Source organism: Odontesthes bonariensis, chromosome 4 (assembly GCF_027942865.1).
Source record: "Odontesthes bonariensis isolate fOdoBon6 chromosome 4, fOdoBon6.hap1, whole genome shotgun sequence".
NCBI classification, from domain to species: Eukaryota; Metazoa; Chordata; class Actinopteri; order Atheriniformes; family Atherinopsidae; genus Odontesthes; species Odontesthes bonariensis.
In genome coordinates this window covers 40,118,162-40,139,607 of record NC_134509.1, presented here as the reverse complement: position 1 = coordinate 40,139,607, position 21,446 = coordinate 40,118,162, and positions in this window count along the sequence as shown.

Here is a 21,446-nt window from a genome sequence, read left to right as displayed (position 1 = left end):
ACGACGATGCCGGAACAGCTGCATCAGGTTCAGACCCATCGGAAATATCTGTGAATCGGTTTATGAGACGCCTCCCTTACTTTGTTTGTAACGAGGTGTCAGAATGGGAGGTTCCACACACTGATCCAGTTTAGGTCTCCAACAAGACCAGTCCAGTACTGAACACAGGGGGTAGTTGTGATATATCTGAACAATAATTGTGAATGTTGTTTTTAGATCTGACAGGGAAGCATATTTGACCCACTGAGAAGTTTGATAAAATTCTGCTGAAAGGCCATCGACTCCAGGAAAGTTATTAGTTTTTAGATGTTTTTAGATGGTCTGGAAAAGTGACCCCAAAGAGAGTTCATGGTTTAACTTTATGGATGAGGTTGCAAACTGGTTGCCCTACAGTCATGGGTTTTGCCTGAATTCTCTCCCATTGCCAATGAATTTTCCTGGTGTGCTTTTGCCAATTCTTCTAAGTTTTTTTTTTTCCTTTAAAAAAAAAACAAAAAACATCCAAATCATGTCTGAATGGCTTAGTTTTGTCCATGAAAAATGTAGCTTATTTACTCCGTGCTCTGTGACAGTCGGCTCATAAATGACTTCCTGTACAGTTCTCATCTCTCAGTCACCCTCAGTGATTTGAGTGATGTTGCTCAGAGAGTTCAAGAACGTAGTTGTTGAATGATGATAATATTTGGTTTTGTACAAATTGCTGTAAACACTGGAACAGAAATCTGATATTCTACTTGGGTCATCAGTAACAGTGCCATGATGTTGAGTCGCAGGATTAGATTGAGTTTCCAGTGATGGCTGTGATGAAAAGATAAGACTGCTCACCTTCTTCAGTCCATTTCTTCCTCGACCTTACAAAGTCATCTTTAGCCTTATTTAATTAGATTTGATTTTATTTCAAATTTTTTTTTTGCTCATGCTTTTTCCCTTCCCGGTCAGCCGGCTCATAGATAATTTAAGACTGAAAACTGAAATCCATCCCCTTCAAAAACGCTTCCCACAAGCAACCACGATATATATTCCTCTGACCATCTATCGATAAACGCCTGCGCCTCCTCATTACTTCACCTCTGCCCACAAGACATTTTGCAAGTTTTTCTTCGTTTACCTCTGTTTTGTCCTGGTGGCTTTGTTTTGTTTTCTTCTCTCCTAAACCCACTGCGCTCTATGTCACGTCTTCTCTTTGGTTCACTGTGGGTTTAGTTTGCAAGTGAACCGAGACCCACACTATTATGTGGACCAGAAATGGCTTTCACACCTGCGCAAGCAAGCGGACTATCCTAGGAAACAAACTTTAGTCTGGACTAAACAGCGCCAGTGTGAAAGCACCCTAGTTTCCAACAGTTTGACTAGAATTCAAGACGATCCCAAATAGAAGCTGTCCAAGAGTTGGTCTAAGCCATGACATAAACCCATTTAGGGTGTAAATAACATGCATTAGAAAAAAGTTCCTACCTCTTTATCATGCATCCTACATATTATTATTCATATTACATGTGAACAACCAATGATCCTTCATCTGCTTGTTGGAGTGTGGTCATATAAATGCTTCATCTCATATCGTGTAAATGTTCCTCCTGCTAATTCTGCCAACAAACATAGGGTGAATAATATCTGATGGGGAAAACTACCATCTATCAGGATTTGTTTCTTCAACTATAGCAGAGACACAAAAGACACAGCCAGCTGAAAAACTCAGTTTTTTCTTCTTGTATATCAACAAGCCAGTAGTATGAATTTCACAGATGTGAGAATCTCCTCTCCTAAACACAAGGGCAACAGTATCTGATGGCATCATTTCATCAGGACACCGTTCAAATGTGAGGCCCTGCCAGCAACAACTAACGCTCTTATCTAAAAGTCATCTAAAGGATGATTTTCTGTCAATTATTAGACAATCTTTATCAACGTCAAATGAGCGCTTTCTGTTAGGTCATCATTTCAGGCATCAGCAGAGATTAACTAATTCTGCATCACGACATTTAAATCGTGTTTCAGTCTGATTTTAGTGTCTGGGATTGTGAAAAGAGTAGAAAATATCAGCCAAAGTTACCATGGAAACAAAACGAAACGCAGTAAGACAACAACGTCGCTTCGAAGTACACCTCTTTTCTAACTTTGGAGTTCAAGGCAAAATGAACGCTAAATTTATTCGGAACGCGGTTAAAACTCCGATATCTTGACTCCATGGTAACAAAGGGGCACTTACCCTGGACTATAATTCCAATAATACTTTATCAAACACACGAAAAGTCCTGAAAGCTTGTGCTCTTGATTTGAGCAACTCTTGTTTTTACCGGGAAGTCAACAGCACGCTCACGATTGGCTGGTCAACCAGTGCGAGCCTTCTGCGTAATGACGTAATATCTTTGTCATCGTCTTCGTCATCTTCCTCTTCTTCATTGAATTTTTATTGTGGTTGGCGACTAGTGCATTACCGCCACCTTTTGCTCTGGAGTGCAAAATAAATATTAATAATATTTCATTTTTGTTCTATACTATTTTAGTTATATGTTTTAACTACATGTTTTAGTTATATGTTTTAACTACATGTTTTAATTTCACGAGCTGAAAAGCATTTTTATCTATTTTGTTAATTTTATACCTTTTTATTTTATTTGAATAGAATAGAATAGAATAGAATAGAAAAATACTTTATTTATCCCCCTATGGGGGAAATTCAAATTCGTCAAGTAGCTCAACATTTTTTTAAAATATTTACAATGATTGAATTAACAACAATAATACTACTACTACTGACTAAATAATAATAAATGACTAAATGGAAAAATAAACAAATAAATAAAAATCAATCAATCAATTTGAGAAGAACTCAGCAGTCCCTGTTAAAAAGCCTTCTGGCTGTGGGAACAAAGGACCTTCTGAACCTCAGTCCTGCAGCCTCTCACTGCAGCTGCTCCTCTGTCCTGTCAGGATGCTGTGGAGAGGATGTTTATTATTCTCCATCACAGAATCTAACTTCCTCCTCATCCGTTTCTCCACCACAGCACCGAGAGGGTCCAGCTCCCTGCCTACAACAGAACCAGCCTTTTTCACCAGTTTGTCCAGGCGCCTACAGTTTGTGTCTGTAGTGCAACTCCCCCAGCAGACAGCAGCATAGAACAGTGCACTCTCAGTGATAGTGTGATAAAACATGCACATCATATCACTGCAGACATTGAAGGACCTGAGGCGTCTCAGGAAAAAGAGACGGCTCTGGCCCCTCCTGTACACTGTGTCTATGTTGGCAGACCACTCCAGTTTATTATCCAGCACCACCCCCAGGTATTTGCAGGTCTGAACAGTCTCTATCTCCCCTCCATCAATGCAGACTGACTGGTATGGGGTTTTAGATCTCCTGAAGTCCACCACCAGCTCTTTGGTCTTGGTGGTGTTCAGGAGCAAACAGTTCTTTTTGGTCCAGTCAGTAAAGGCCTCCACAAGGTCCCTGTACTCCTTCTCCTGTCCACCGCGCACACATGCCACAACAGCCGTATCATCAGAATACATCTGGATGTGGCAGGACTCTGAGTTGTACCTGAAGTCCGATGTGTACAGGGTGAAAAGAAAAGGAGCCAAAAAAGTACCCTGTGGAGCCCCAGTACTGCATTCCAGTGTTCCAGAAACACATTTCCCCATCCTGACATACTGTGGTCTGGCAGTTAGATAGTCTATAATCCCTGATGTCAGGGAGGGGGCCACACCCATACCGAGCAGCTTGTCTCTCAGTATGGGAGGCCGTATGGTGTTGAAGGCACTGGAGAAGTCAAAGAACATGACTCTCACATATGAACCAGGCACATCCAGATAAGCATATGCCGATGCAGCATGTACAGAATCGCGTCTTCCACTTCTGTGTTTCTGGAAGGCAAACTGGAGGGGATCAAGAGCCTCAGCAACCTGCAATCTCATGCGACGAACAAGGAGTCTCTCCAAGGTCTTCATGATATGAGATGTCAGAGCCACCGGTCTGTAGTCATTCAGCTCCACCAGTTGCCCTAATTTGGGCACCGGTATGAGACAAGAAGTTTTCCACAGCACCGGGACTTTTTCCATCTGAATGCTCATATTAAAGAGCCTCTGAAGAGGGACTGCTAGTTGACCAGCACAGTCCCTCAGAAGCCTTGGACAGACTCCATCTGGGCCTGAAGCCCTCCCTGGCTTAAGTCTCCTGAGCTCAGCTCCAACCTCTTCTATAGTTAGACACAGAGGTTGTAGCGGAGGGATGGCGACAAGAGTGATGTTGCTATCAACCATAGAGATGGGGGTGGGGGTGCAGCTAGACAGAGGAGGGCTAGTGGTGGGAGCCGCTGCAGAGGTGGAGGAGCAGCTGGACCGAGTAGGCCAGGCGGTGGAAGCTGCCGCAGAGGTGGATGTCCAGCTGGGCTCTGGATGCCTGGTGGTGGAAGCTGCCGCAGAGGTGGATGTGCAGCTGGGCTCTGGATGCCTGGCAGTGGAAGCTGCCGCAGAGGTGGATGTGCAGCTGGGCTCTGGATGCCTGGTGGTGGGAGCTGCCGCACAGGTGGAGGTGTAGCTTGGCTCAGCAGACCAGGCGGTGGAAGTTGCTGCAGAGGTGGAGGTACAACTGGACAGAAGAAGCTTGTTGGTGACAGCAGAGGTAGAGGTTGTTGTGTAAGCAAAGGGTTAACGCCAGTGTTCTGTGACAGCCAATGAGAATGCTCGATATAGAGATACGGACATGTCACCTGTGTTATGTGTTGTGGTCTTCAGTAAAAGTTACACAGAACCTCACGCTCTGCCTCGTTATTACTAGAACAGTCTAATAACGTAACATGGTGTCAGAATAAAGTAGACACGTAGGAGTGTGTCTGAAGTCTTCCGCCTCTGAGTAGGAGTGAAAGCTGCCGCAAGTCTGCAAGAGGGGACGGACGGAGCGGCCGGCAAGTACACTGACGGGAGCTAACGTGTGTGCTAATCGAAGCTAGGAAGCTAAGGACGGCGGAACCGCGCTGAAACGACGGCCGTTTAAAAAAAAAAAAAAAAAAAAAAAAAAAAAAAGGACGAGATGAGTACTGATGGCCAAGCAGCGGGAGGTTCGGCTCGAGCAGCAGCAACTGTAGCTGCTCCAGTAAGCAGTGTACAACTGACTCCACCAGGCAGGTTTGATTTTAATGAAGCAAATGAATGGCCAAAGTGGATAAGGCGTTTTGAGCGCTTCAGAATAGCGTCAAGCCTAGACAAACAGTCACAAGAGTACCAAGTCAACACATTGATGTACACACTTGGGGATGAGGCTGAGGATATATTGCATGTCCTACCTTTGGATGACAATCAGAAAAAGTCTTATACGGACGTGAAAGAGGCTTTTGAGAAACACTGTGTGAGCAAGAAGAATATTATTTTTGAGCGTGCACGGTTCAACAGGCGCAACCAGGAGCCTGGTGAAAGTGCCGAAGCCTTTATTACTGCTGTCCATACACTAGCTGAGCACTGCAATTATGGAGATCTCAGAGAAGAGCTCATAAGAGACAGGATTGTCGTTGGCCTCAGAGATACAAAGTTGTCTGAGTCGCTACAGTTGGACCCTGATCTGACATTACAGAAAACTGTTGCAAGAGTGCGCCACAGTGAAGAAATAAAGAAACAGCAGCCAATGCTGCGTGGCAGCTTAAATGACAGACAGGCAGACAACCTGGATGCAATAAGTGCAAGGCGACACACACACAGAGGCATAAAAGGACACAAATGGAGCTCACAAGCCAAGGCAGAAAATAAATCAAAAGACACAGGATGTGGACGTTGTGGACATGCTTCAAAGCACCCCTGGAAGGACTGCCCCGCAAAAGAAGCAGAATGTCGCAAATGTAAACGAAAAGGACATTATGCCCGCAAATGTCGTTCAGCCGGTGGCATTAATGACATCACGGAAGAGTCTTCAGAACATGGAGAAGAGATTGCCTTTCTGGGAGAGGTGACAATTGTCATGGACAATGTTGAACACGAGTGGAGAGAAGGTCTAAAACTGAATGGAGAGACAGTGGAGTTCAAAATAGACACTGGAGCTGGAGTTACAGCTATTCCAAGCCAACAATACTCCAAAAAGAAGCATGGGCCGTTACAGCCACCAAAGATACCCCTGTATGGTCCAGGCAGGCAGCGCCTGGACGTGCGAGGACTCTTCAAAGGAAAACTGGCGTCAAGGAACAAGACAACAGAGCAGGATGTCTATGTGGTGGCTAAGCTGATGAGACCACTGCTGGGACTTCCAGCCATTGAGGCCTTGACTCTAGTGAAAAGAGTACACACAGTTCAGGTAGGCGAAGATTTTACAAAAACCTACCCCATGGTGTTCAAAGGGCTGGGAAAGCTGAAAGACCCATATAAAATTGAACTGGAACCAGGGGCCACACCACATGCTCTGTCTGCTCCACGTCGAATCCCCCTGCCATTGCAGAAAAAAGTGAGGAGTGAATTGGATCGCATGGAAGCAATGGGTGTGATTTCTAAGGTCACCCAACCCACCCCATGGTGTGCAGGCCTAGTGGTTGTACCAAGAAAATTAAAGGATAAGCTGAGGCTGTGTGTGGACTTGACACCCCTGAATGGATGGGTCAAGCGAGAGAGACATATTCTGCCAGCTGTGGACCACACACTAGCCATGCTCTCAGGAGCGAAAGTGTTCACCAAGTTGGATGCCACGTCAGGGTTTTGGCAAATTCCCTTGACTGAAGACAGCGCCCTGCTAACCACTTTCATAACCCCATTCGGCCGCTACTGCTTCAACAGGCTGCCGTTTGGGATCTCCTCAGCCCCAGAACATTTCCAGCGGCGGATGACACAGATGTTGGAGGGCTGTGAAGGAACAGTGTGCCACGCGGATGACATACTGGTATTTGGCCAGGATCAGGCTGAACACGATACCAGGCTGCACCAAGTTCTCAGGAGACTGAGAGAAGAGGGGCTAACTCTCAATAAGGAGAAATGTGAGTTTTCCAGGGGCGAACTGATGTTCCTTGGACATCAGATCACGACAGAGGGAGTCAAGCCGGACCCAAGCAAGGTCAAAGCCATTCTGGAAATGCCAGAACCAACCAATGTTGCCGACATCAGAAGGGTGATGGGCATGGCTAACTACTTGGGTAAATTTCTCCCTCACCTCTCATCATTCACACGACCTCTGAAAGATCTTCTGTCTGAGAAAACAGAATGGTGTTGGGGAGCAATGCAGCGAGAGGCTTTTCAGAAGCTAAAGACAGAGCTGAGCTCGACCAGAGTCCTTGCTGTGTACTCACCCTGTGCAGAGACACGCGTGTCAGCCGACGCGTCGTCCTTCGGTCTCGGAGCCGTCATGGTCCAGAAACAGCCAGAGAGCGGTGACTGGAAGCCAGTTATGTACATCTCAAGAGGTCTGTCTGATGCAGAGAAACATTATGCTCAGATTGAGAAGGAGGCACTAGCAGTGACCTGGGCATGTGAACGACTACAACCATACCTGCTGGGCATGAGGTTCACCCTCGAAACAGATCACAAACCTCTGTTGCCATTGTTGAGTACTAAGGCGCTAGACGCGCTTCCTCCTCGAGTCCTGAGATTCCGCCTGAGACTGTTGAAATTCTCCTACGACATCGTGCATGTGCCCGGAAAACAGCTCATAACTGCAGACACGTTGTCACGAGCACCGGTGGAGCACACAGCAACTCAGGCTGAGAAAGACCTAGAAGCGGATGTCCAGATCTTTGTGGATGCGGTCATACAGTCTCTTCCTGCTACTGAAACTAGACTGCAACAGCTCGCGGAGAAGCAGAAAGGAGACCGCCTATGCAGAACACTAATCCACTACTGTCGGACAGAGTGGCCTGACAAAGTCCACCTGCCAGCTGAAATGGGGCCTTACTGGAAGGAAAGACAAAACCTGACCCTGGCTGGAGATCTTCTCCTGAAAGGACAAAGGATCGTCATCCCCAGCTCGATGAGGGAGGAGATGCTCAACGTCCTCCATCAGGGGCACCAAGGCATAGTGAAATGCCGCGCCAGAGCCCGTCAATCACTCTGGTGGCCAGGACTCTCAGCTGACATTAAACAGAAAGTTGGACAGTGTCTCACTTGCACCCAGCATAGAAGAACAGAGAGAGAACCCCTGCTGACAACTCCAGTACCCGAGAGACCATGGCAACGCGTAGGGACAGACTTATTCGTCTGGAACAAGAAGACCTACCTCGTGGCTGTGGACTACTTCTCCCGTTACATTGAAGTTGCCCACCTCAATGTTGCAACAGCCAACACCGTCATAGCAGCTCTGAAGCATGTCTTTTGTACTCACGGGGTCCCAGAATTCCTCATGTCGGACAATGGGCCACAGTATGCCTGCGATCTCTTTCGAGACTTTGCCAGTGAGTACGGATTCAATCACATAACAAGCAGCCCGAGGTACCCCCAAGCCAATGGAGAAGCGGAGCGAGCCGTGGCTACTGTCAAGGGCTTGTGGAAGGAGGGTGGAGATCTTTCTAAAGCTCTGCTCAGCTACCGATCCACTCCACTGGAGAATGGCTATTCTCCAGCACAGCTCCTGATGGGGAGACAACTGAGAACCACTCTACCTCAAGTACCTAAAGCCTTGTCTCCACGCTGGCCCAACATCAAGCAGGTCCGCAGCATGGAGATGCAAGCGAAGAGGAAACAAGAGCGACTCTACAACAACCGCCACAGGCCACACTACAAACCAGACCTGCGCCCAGGCCAGAGTGTGTGGGTTACTACAGAGAATGCCTACGGGACAGTTGTACAGCCGACAGCAGACCCAAGGTCCTACATCGTCAGAACGGAGAATGGACTGTTGAGGAGGACCTGCACGCACCTGCGTGCAACCCAGCAGCCACCATCTGATGCACAACCACACACTCCAGTTGTTATAGGCTCTGGTGGTGTTGTCAACACTGCAGGTGACACAGGCGCCACACCACACCGTGTCACAAGCTCAGGGAGACACTCCCGTCCACCCAAGAGACTGGACTTGTGATGATGTTACTGATTGTTGCATTGCAATGTTACTTTGTAAGAGAACAAAAGAAAAGTTGATTTGATTTGTTCACAGTCACTGCAACGTGTGCGTTTTGATAATGAAGAGGTTACCGGTTCAGAAGACTTGTATGTTATGTTCTTGGAAGAGTAGATTTTTGATGATTGTATTCTGCTACAAATAACAGGAAAGGTTCTTACTTAAAAGGGGGAGATGTTGTGTAAGCAAAGGGTTAACGCCAGTGTTCTGTGACAGCCAATGAGAATGCTCGATATAGAGATACGGACATGTCACCTGTGTTATGTGTTGTGGTCTTCAGTAAAAGTTACACAGAACCTCACGCTCTGCCTCGTTATTACTAGAACAGTCTAATAACGTAACAGAGGTGCAGTCAGGCGGAGGAGGAGGTTTGGCGATGAAGGTTGACATTGAGGTGGAAGTACAGCAGGGCAGTGGAAGCAGTATAGAGGAAGCAGCTGTAGTGGTGGGGGTGGAGGGAGCAGCAGCAGAGGAGGGAAAAGCCACACTGTCAAACCTGTTGTAATAATGGTTGAAAGTATTGGCTCTGTCCACATCACCTTCTACAGACTGAGAGTTCTTCAGTCTGTATCCAGTGATGGTCCTCATGCCCCTCCACACCTCCTTGGTGTTATTGTTCTCCAGCTGTCTCTCCACCTTTTTCTTGTACTCCACCTTAGCTCGACGTAATGTCTTTTTAAGCTCCTGTTGTACACTCCTCCGCCTTTCTGTATCCCCATTCTGGAACGCCCTCTTTTTCTGGTTCAGGAGGTCTTTGATGTCACTGGTGATCCATGGTTTGTTATTTGGATAGCACCATGGGCGTCAGTTTGATTTCAGAAGTGCTGGGGACAATTAGCATAAACCTGAGTAAGGTTTGAAAAGTGCTGGGTACAAGCTAGGCCCATTACTTCCGAATTGAGGTTTCATGATAAATAATAGGCATTGCATTAGATGATGCGTATTGACGCGATATTGTCCCCATATTAAAATTGGATTCGGATGTTTAATTCCGTGTCCAATCCTTGACAGTGCCAACAGTTCTTCTCTTGTGTACACCGCTTTAGTAGTAGTGCACATTGTCAAAAAAAAATTATTAAAACAAAAAAGCAGATCAATAAAAATAACTAAAAATGTTTAGATGGAAACTTAAAAAATGAAGAATGACAAATAATCATATAAACAATGAGAAAAATTGAGAGCTACACAGACTTGCTGCCAATAAGGTCGGCGCATAGCAACATATATATAATGCTTTAGTCTTTCAGTTTTTACCTCCAGTGTTTCCTCATGGGGGCCTATCACACTGGCAGCTGCTTTTGGTCCACTGACAGGGGTGCTGTCCTGTGGACTGCTCTGGCCTGGGTGGCTGCAGGACTCTGCACCTTGGTGTGGGGCCTCTTGGCTGCCCGTGTCGGGGCTGTCTCTGTGGCGGCGCTCCCTGTAGTCGTGGGCCGGGGAGCCCTCTCAGTGTGGTCGGCCGCCCAGGGTGTCTTTTTCCTTGCCTTCCTTGCCATTTCTCTGTCTATTAGGTGCAGTGGGTCTGAGCTTGTGTGTGTACGTGTGTGTGGGTGTGTGTCTCTGGGTATTTATGGAGGTGGGAGGGTTTATTTGTTTTGTCATTGTTGTTTTTAGCCAAAGTCAGTCAGTGGGGTTACATGGCACTGTACAAATTGGATTAAGGGTTAAATTACAATAAGACTGAGTTATTAAGTTCATGTATACACCTTAATCTGACAAGAAATTGGATCAGATTACTCGCGATCGGATTAAGACCCCGAGATAACTGGGTTGAAAGTCACTCTAAACCTGCTTTTAGACGCTGAAGCACGTGGTGAATTAGACTTTGCGTTCTGCGCATGCTCCAGATTTTTTCCCGGGGTCGTAAACCGGAAGTCAAAGGAGACGATATTACTGTTGTTGTCGCCGTCCGAAAGAAACAAACAACGAATGGAGAATGCGCCGTTGTGCATCGCGTTTGTACAACAAGCAGCTCATCACAGACCAAATGTAGAGGGACGTAGCTTCATCTTGCTCTTGTTCGCCATCTTTCTCGAATACCTGAGTTTGTTGTTGTTGGTGGTGGTCAGGCGCGTCATTTCCGCCGGGGACGGTGAGGACGCATCCCCGGCACTTTGTCTGACGAGCAGATTTGTCCCCACCACTTTAAAAAAGTAGATAGGCCCTCCAGAAAAACGCGATTTTGCGATCGCTGATTTTATTGCAAAATCAGCAAAATACTGCTGATTTATGCGGGGGTCAATATTTTTCAAAAAAGCTGCATATTCACCGCAATAATCACATTTTCCACGCAAAATATGCGAAATATGCAGGACTCGCTTGATTTCACAATCTCCGCAATTTTCTGCATAAAGTTGGGAAGAGAAAAAAATGTCGAAAATTAACGAGAGACAAAATGAAAAAAGCTAATCGATCTCACCTACCGACGCACATTACTGCCAAAGACCGGGCAAACCAGTACCCCGATGTCTTGCACGAAAGCGGGGGGAAACAATTCTGCACCCCGTGCAACTGTGTGTTGGAGCATAAAAGAAAATCGTCGGTGACGTGCCGCTTTACCAGCGCAAAACATTTGAAAATGCTTTCTGCAGCTGCGGAAAGGAAAGCCAAAGCCAGACAGCTGACGTTCACCGAGGCATCAACCTCCAAAAACATTGCGAGGGCTACCAGAAACGAGGTGAGTAGCGTACAAGCTTGAAATTGGCCAAATAAAGAATAAATGAAACAGAATGAGACCGAGAAGTGTGTGTGTGTGTGTGTGTGTGCGCGCGTGTGTGTATGTATTATGAAACTGCTCAAGTTGTTAAAATAAAAAAAAACCTTCTGTAAAGTAACTTGGTTCCAGTATGCTTGTTTATCATAGGAGGTCTTTAAAATGACTCTTTTTCATTCAGTAGCAGCATATTTTGCAACTTTGTATAATTCACAACTTTTTGCATAATTCGCAAGTTCCGCAATTTTTCGCAATTTCACGGCATAAAATCATTAAAAAACCCGTATATTCAATCGCAAAATCCAGGATTTTAGCCCACAAGATCAAGGATTTTAGCCCGCGTAATCAAGGATTTATGCCCGCGTTTTTCTGGAGGGTCTAAGTAGAGAAAGTGAAAACGCCGCTTTTGGTGCAGAAGCTGAATTGGTGAGCTGTGCATCATGCATGTAACAGACTACTCTGCTTTCCTAAAAACTATAATTTTATATCATGGCATTCTCCTAACCAAAGACTATTTGATCCGCTCTGCTTTCACTCTCCTTGTATGAATGCGCTTGCGATCAGCCCCCATTGCTGAATCGCAACTATGTTGAATCCGCTCCGCTTGCGGTCTGCAGTCTGTTACAGTGTAACGAGCGATGAAAGACGTCGCTGGTGTTGCAGGTGAGATTTGTCAGTGTTTATGATGCATATCAGGCGAGATAGACAATGAATGAAAACTTATTTCACAGAGGGGTTGCTGCTCGTTCACTCTTGCCCGTCGTTTCATAGCCTGGCAATGTTTGAAAACTTTGTCAGGGCAAGGGCTGTTTGTAGCCAGGCTACGTCTCCTGATGCGCTCTTGCTTGGTCGAGGTTTGTCTGAGATTTGTTGGTGTGTCAAGGGCTATGCAATAACCGAAATCGTGTCTTGTACTAAAATGCGGATTTTGAAATACGAATAGGGCCTACTCTTAAGTTTGTCCCAACACAGGATGTTTCCAACGGCCTAAACAAGACCGCGCAGATGGCTTTTAACTTTTAATATGGGGACAATATCGCGTCAATACGCATCATCTAATGCAATGCCTATTATTTATCATGAAACCTCAATTCGGAAGTAATGGGCCTAGCTTGTACCCAGCACTTTTCAAACCTTACTCAGGTTTATGGTAATTGTCCCCAGCACTTCTGAAATCAAACTAACGCCCATGGTGGTGGTGAAGCGGTCAACCGGCGCTGTACCCATTTCAACTATTGCTAATAGAGCCACTTCCGGTTGACCTCTTCACCACCACCAACAACAAACTCTCCCTCCATCTCCTGCCAGGTGTGACAGTAGGCAGCAACCAGACTCCGCCCTGGTGACCAAGGAAACCTGCTCACCCCAGCCTAAAATTCAGAAACAGACCTCCACAGCCAAGTCAGACCAGAGGTCCGTTTCATGTAGCAGGTTTAGTGAAAACTCTGAGTTGGTTGACCCTGAAATGAGGGAAACTCTGAGTTTTCCGTTTCACAAAGGGAGGTAACTCAACCCCGAGAAAGAGGGGTAACTAGCCTGTTTCACAAAGAGAGGTAACTTAACCTCTCGGTCAGTTACCGGAGTAACAGACTCTCTGAACCTAACCTGGTCGGGACCAGGTTTTATTCAAGAAACCTTGACTTTCTTTCTGTCTCCGCCCTCTTTCAGCCACACACGCCATTTGATTTCCTCATTCATTCAGTCAGCAGAGCGAGTTCTTCTACTTCTAGAAGTATGGACGAAGTCTAGGAGGCGACTTTTTTCACGAACATGTCCTTTTGACAACGATCCCGTGGATGAAGGTGCAGCATTATTGCGCAGAGAAATAAATATTCGTCGGAGATGGTTATCAGACCACGCATAGATTTTTGCATTTACAGACAATTATCTTTTTGAGCGGCACCATCAGAATGTGTTGGGACAAAAGAAAAAAAAGACATAAAAGACAAATAAATATTTGTATGAATAGGCTTAAAAAAGACATATATAGGCCTATTATATTTTATAAAGGCACTCGTGTCTTGGGGGTGGACTCCCTCCAGGGATTCCCTCAGCCACTGCCCTCCCGTTAGAGGTGGCGGTGCTGGGCACCACCCGTTTTACGGGCATCTGCCTTCTTTCTGTTGGCTCAGTAGAAGTCTGTGTTAGTTTAAATAGGCTTAATTATTTAACAGAACATGATATAGATGATGACTCTAAATTGTCCTTAGGAGTGAGTGTGAGTGTGCATGGTTGTTTGTCTCGTTTGTCTCTATGTGGCCCTGTGATGGACTGGCGGCCTGTCCAGGGTGTACCCATTGACCGCTGGGATAGGCTCCAGCCCCCCCGCGACCCAACCGACGGATTCAGCGGTATAGATAATGGATGGATGGATGATATAGATGAGAAGACATAGTTTATGTGTGTGAAAACAGCATTATGTTGGGAATAAAATAACTGCACAGTCAAATAGCCACTTAATATTTATTTTACAGTGTAAAACATGATCAAAATGAGGTACCTCCATGCCGAGGTCTCACCTGTTTGAACAATGTTTTTATATTTCATCTTAAACTGCTGCCAAGTGCGCTTCTCCCCCGCGGGATTGCACCTAAATGAAATAAATGAATGGGCTACCATTCAAGCAGTTTCCCTGTAATATTATTGGGATTGCAATGGAATACATTTAAACTTACACTTTTGCTGCTGCAACGGTGTTGCACTTATTTCTAAAAACGTATTGAAACTCGCCGTATGAGTGCATTAAGATTTCCAATTCGAGGTTGGTGAAAAACGTAGCCCCTCCTCTTCCCCGTTGCCAAGGTGACTCGTCGAATCGGGGCTCCATTGATGCTGGCTTTTTAAAGTTGTGGTGCACATGCAAAACTCAAGGTGAACCTACTCAGAGTTGATTAACCTCACTCAAATCAGCGTTTCTGGAACCGAAAACTCAGGGTTTTCTATCTCAGAGTAGATCAACTCAGAGATCAGGAATAGACTCAGAGTTGGTTGAACCTGCTTTGTGAAACGGACCCCATGACATTAGTGAAGTGGGAAACAAACTTGAGTATTTTGAAGAGAAATTAGTTGTTTTGACTGTGCTAGTATTTAGTTTAAGAATCTTCGTAATTTTTAAAGAGAATATGCTGAATTCAATTCAATTCAATTCATTTTTATTTATATTGCGCCAAATACAACAAATGTCATCTCAAGGCACTTAGATAATAAAGTCCAATTCAAGCCAATTGGAATTCAATTAATTGTAATCATAATTATTCATAAAATAATCCAATTCGTTCATATAGAGCCAATTCAAAAACTATTTCCTAGCTAAGGAAACCAACAGATTGCACTGAAACTTTTTTTTTTTTTCGGTCCAATCTCCCATCCTGAGCGTGCCTGAGGCAACTGTGGAGAGAAACGACTCCCTTTTAACAGGAAGAAACCTCTGGCAGAACCAGACTCAGGAAGGGTGGCCATCCGCCTCCACCAGCTGGGGTTTGAGAAGACAGAAAGGGTGGTGGTGGGGGGGGGGTTACTGTAACACCATTCAAAATGTAGCAACTGTGGCTGGTGATTAACCAAGCCTAGCTAAACCCCCTGGCAAGGCCCACCACCATGAAGACGACAATTTAGAGTGTAAAATGTATTTGTTTATTTACAACAGCGTTAAAATCCTGTAGGTGGTTTGGCAGTAGGACAATAAAAACACCAAATGACACACATGCAATTAAAACACTTTCAGTAAAACCATGCAAATAAAAGTCCACCTGCCCAGCCTGTCTCCCGATACTACCACCACGGCTACGAGGTGCTTTGACTCAGTTGCTAAATAAAATCAATAAAACCAAAAGAAAATAATACTAAAACAACGGCTGACAACGGCACCATGCACCCGTCTCCAAAATGTTTGGTGGCCAACTCCTGCTGTCACCTCTGACGGTACACTACGCCACCGTCACCCTGGCTTTTCTGCTCCCCAGCAAATACAGGACAACCACACACCTTGCTGTCTGCCGGGCACCAACACACCTTGCAGTCTGTGCAGCACAGCTCCTACTGGCTTTTGTCTTAGGAATTGGCCACACCTGGCCTTAATTACCCACTACCCCTGTCACAAAAGGATATCTGGTGGAACAGGGAAACACGAATTAATGACCACAATAATGTCACATATACATAAAGAGAGTAAAGTGAGGAAAGGTGTGACAGATGAGGCCCCCCAGCAGTCTAGGCCTATAGCAGCTTAACTATGGGATGTTTCAGGATCACCTGAACCATCCCTAACTATAAGCTTTATCAGAAAGGAAAGTTTTAAGCCTGGTCTTAAAAGTGGAAAGGGTGTCTGCTTCCCGGACATTTACTGGCAGCTTATTCCACAAGAGAGGGGCCTGATAACTGAAGGCTCTGCCTCCCATTCTACTTTTAGAAACTCTGGGAACCTCAAGTAAACCTGCAGTTTGGGAACGAAGTGCTCTGTTAGGAAAATATCTTACAATGAGATCTTTAAGATATGATGGAGCTCGGTCATTAAGAGCTTTATATGTGAGGAGAAGAATCTTAAATTCTATTCTGAGTTTAACAGGGAGCCAATGAAGAGAAGCTAAAACTGGAGAAATATGATCTCTGCTGTTAGTTATCATCAGAACTCTGGCTGCAGCATTTTGGATCAGCTGAAGGCTTTTCAGAGAATATGTGGGACAGCCCAATAATAAAGAATTACAGTAGTCCAATCCTGAAGTAACAAATGCATGGAGCAGTTTTTCTGCATCACTCTGAGACAAGATGTTCCTGATTTTAACAATATTACGAAGATGAAAGAAGGCAGTCCTAGAAACCTGTTTTATATGCGAGTCAAATGATAAGTTCTGGTCAAAAATAACTCCAAGGTTCCTCACTGTAGAACTAGAAGCCAAGGAAATACCATCTAGAGTAACTATATAACTAGGCAATTTCTCCCTGAAGCGCTCAGGTCCAAAGATAACGACTTCAGTTTTGTCTGAATTTAGAAGCAGACAGTTCTGAGTCATCCAGGTCTTTATGTCTTTAAGACATGCTTGTAATCTGACCAACCTATTGGGTTCATCTGGTTTTATAGATAAGTACAACTGGGTATCATCAGCATAGCAATGGAAATTTATGCCATGCTGTCTAATAATGTTACCTAATGGAAGCATGTATAAAGTGAAAAGAATCGGTCCAATCACAGAACCCTGAGGAACTCCATGACTTACTCTGGTTTGTGAGGAAGATTCCATCATATCTTAAAGTGAAATCTTTCAGATAAATATATCTTAAACCAGCCGAATGCAGTTCCTTTAATCCCAATAACATGTTCAAGTCTCTTTAATAAAATACTGTGATCGACCGTATCAAATGCAGCACTGAGATCCAACAGGACAAGCACAGACACAAGTCCGCTATCAGAGGCTAAGAGGAGATCATTGGTAACTTTCAGCAGTGCAGTTTCTGTGCTATGATGCACTCTGAATCCTGACTGAAACTCTTCAAAAAGATTATTTCTGTGTAAATGATCACAAAGCTTAGCTGCAACTATTTTCTCAAGAAGAACATTAAAGAAGACTGGATATAGGATGATAATTAGCTAACATCAGTTTTGATCAGTTAAATCTGTATAATGTATGAAGAGCACAGGGATTTCAACAATTGCAATGCAACATTTTGCACCATTTTTTGTTATCTTGTTTTGTTGTCTTAAATTAATGTTATAATTCTTTAGCTTCATCAAATACACTGCCCATGCTGCTGAGATTCTGGGTTGGCTGGGAGATGCTTCCTCCTGAACTCAAAGGTACTGACGAATTAACAAAAAACAAACAAACTAACAAAAACAACAACAACAAAAAACTGTTTTAATCAGATCAAAGTGAGAATACAGCCATGTGTTAATAGTTGATGGGTCCAATCAATATCATTATATTTTTCAAGAAAAAAACAATGCAAACAGTAATACATTTGTTATGCAAATTAAGATATTTTATTTTCTAGTTACTTCCACAATGAATTCATCATATGGTTTTCAGCATTTTCCGTCAACACTTCAGCTTATTCAGCATCTTCAGTTGCCCTCATTCGTCTTTTCAGCATTCTCACTGCTGTTTTGCAGGGACAGCTTTTTCTGGTTTATTTGACTTCTTACATGGAATTATTAGCCAATAATACAATTGGCATTTGTTGTAAACTTTCCCATAACAATAGGAAAAACACTTTACTGTGAACATGAATATAAAACTTTTCTAATTAATGGCAGTTGACTGAAATGCTGTGTCCTGTGCCAACTGAAGGGTGAGTGCAGCCGGCTACTGCCGGTGTTTTACTTATCAAACACTGCCCCCTTGTGGTATGTCAGCACACTGAATGTCCTTCTTCATTAACTATGGGAATATGTCTTTCCTTTGATGCCTTCCTATACCTTTCCTTACTGAATTGCCTAATCCTGTGCTTTTAATTTTTATTCTTTGCTTTTTATCACGTTACAAAAGCAATACTAAACAGTTTGCAGTTTGATTAGATAGAAAAAAAGAAGAAAAAATAAATACGTTTACAGATGTTTTTCTCAATTTAATTTTGCACAAATAACATTCACATGAAAAGTTAGAACTTTATCACAGAAAGACACAATAGGTTGCAACATCTCTTACCATCCCAAAAGTGGTGGGAATTTATTTGGAATTGTTTGTTTATATATGTGTTTTACTTATTGTTACTTCTATCTTTGTACTTCTATCTTAATCCACTGCATGCAGAACCTTTGCAGAAATTGCTAAGAATTGCTAGATGTTGCAACAGATTTGTGGCCATCACATTAATGCTAAATGCATCTTAAACATGTAGTTGATGGCGACGTACTTCTCCACAAACATTAGACGTCAGACGAATGTTGTTTGGTGACATACTGACAACATCCATGAGATTAGAAATATAGGCGCATCACAATGAATTAGAATATCACCAAAAAAGCTCTTTTATTTCAGTAATGCAATTGTAAAAGTGATACCCATATATTGTATAGATTCATATGTAGTGACATATGTCAAGCTTTTATTTCTTTCAATTTTGCTGATTACGGCTTACAGCTAATGAAAGCTTCAGTATTACATAAGACCAATAAAAAAAGAGTTTAAAAAAAGAAATGTTGGCCTACTGAAAAGTATGTCCCTGTACTGTATAGTATATGCACTCAATACTTGGTCAGGGTTCCTTTTGCATGAATTACTGCATCAATGCAGTGTGGCACTGCGCAGGTCTAATGGAAACCCAGGTTGCTTTGATAGCAGCCTTCAGGCCATCTGCACTGTTGGGTCTGGTGTCTCTCATCTTCCTCTTGACAATACCCCATAGATTCTCTTTGGGGTTTAGGTCAGGTATTATTATCATAAACCAGGTATTGGTACTTTTGGCAGTGTGGACAGGTACCAAGTCCTGCTGGAAAGATGAAATCAGCATCTCCATCTAGCTTGTCAGCTGGGGGAAGCGCTCTAAAACTCTGGGAAGACTTTGGACTTGATAAAACACCGTGATCCAACACGAGCAGATGACGTGGCTCCCCAGATCATCACTGACTGGAAACTTCACACTGGCCCTTAAGCAACTTGGATTCCGTGCCAGACTCTGGGACTTTGATTTCCAAATGAAATACACAATTTACTTTCATCTGAAAGAGGACTTTGGACCACTGAGCAACAGTGCAGTCCTTTTCCTCCTCAGCCTAGGAAAGATGCCTCTGATGTCATCTCTGGCTTAGAAGTGACCCGACACAGGGGATGTGACAACAGAGGACAAGACTCAGTTATCATCAGTCTCCAACTATTACTCCCATACATTCTCCTGTTGGAAAAATATGTTTTAACCCTCTTCTTCGTAACAATAATAAGTCAGTTAGATCCCTGTTTCAGAAGGAGGCGACTTCTACTCCTGCTGTCGTGCATTTTTGGAATCGCTTTCGGATTAATATATCTTGGAAATTTACCTGGTTGCTCCCAGATCACTTTCTTCTCACCAACAAGGTAAAGGAAGTGTCCTTATTCACAGGATCTACCCTGCTAAAGACTACCTAAAGAAGTTCAACTCTAACATTAATGTAAACTGTACCTTTTGTGACCTTTGCCCTGAGTCCATTACTCATTTGTTCTGGTTGTGTCCTCATTGTAAAGATTTCTGGCAACATTTTGGTAATTTTGTTGAATTAAAAATATCAGCAAGCTTCCACTTGTACTGGGAACATGTCCTGTTTGGGTTTCAACTAAGTGGCAAAATGAATCAGAAGGTTTTCTTTATTAATTTATTAATTATCAAAGCTAAATTTCACATACACAAATGCAAATTTTTGAAAAGAAAACCAAGTTTCTATGTTTTTTTGATTCAATTAAAGCAATACTTGCTTACAATTAAACCTTCAACTAATCATAAAGCAAAAACAACAATATGGGCTTGTTCCCAACTTGGGATTATGGACGAACTGTTGTCCTAAATCTTTGTTTTATTTGATTTTTTTTTTTTTTACACGAGACCCCTTGAAACATATGTCAGTTTTGTTCAATAGTTTTCTTTTTTGCAAGAGTTTTGTGACTGTTATTCTCTTATTATCATTATTATTATTATCCTTATGCTCCCCTTGGCTGGCTTTTTTTGACGTTATTTACACATTTATATGTCGTTATTCTGCTTTGTTGCAAATAAAGTTCTTAAAAAAAAACAAAAAAAACCTAAAAAACACAAGGAATGTGACAGTTGCTGCCCATGTCCTTGATATGTATGTATGTATGTGGTGGCTCTTGAAGCACCAGCTGCTTTCCACTCTTTTTTAATCTCCCTCAAAAAGCTGTTGCTTGTGCATCTTTTTCTACCAAACTTTTTCCTTACACTCAACTTTCCATTAATATGCTTGGATACGGCACTGTGTGAACAGCCAGCGTCTTTAGCAATGACCTTTTATGGCTCACCCTCCTTGTGGAGGGTGTCAGCCCAATGATGTGTAGCCTCCTGACCCAGACAGAGGAACCTTTCAGAGGCTCAGGAAACCCCAGCAGGTGTTTTCAGTTAATTAGCTGATTAAAGTGGGACACCATGAGTCGACAATATTGAACTTTTCCCACAATATTCTAATTTCCTGAGATACTGAATTTTGGAAATAAACGCTTGAGATATGTCACACTGTGTGCAATGAATCTATGTAATACATAAGAAGCACATGTCGAATTGCATTACTGAAACAGATGAACTTTTGGATGATTTCTTGTACATAACACCTGTGCATCCGTCTATGGCGACCATGTACTTCTCTGCGACATTAGACTCATGCCGCTGTGTCCAAAACTACTCTTCAATGAGGGGCGAGGCTAGGGTATTTTTAGTGGTGCCGAGGCACCACCGTGAGATAGCTCGGCACCCCCTGGCTAAGCACATTTTTAAAATATTGTATTATGCAAAAACAAATTTTTTTTTGCTCAAGGATGCATTATTTTAGTGACCATTCTATTTATTTTCTAGCATTTGTTTTTGTTTTAACTCTTTACTCCCAAAATAAATGTTGAGTTATCTTCAATATTTGTCTCAGGCTCTCTGTTATCCCTGTCGAGCCACAGTCTTTTGAAATGAAGATGTCAAAATTGAATGTTGTAGGGGAAAACACTACTCAAAGCAAAACTAATACGGCTCCAAAATTTATAAATGTACTAGTTCGCCTCAATTAGTGAGAAATAATGTGCCTCTGTGAGC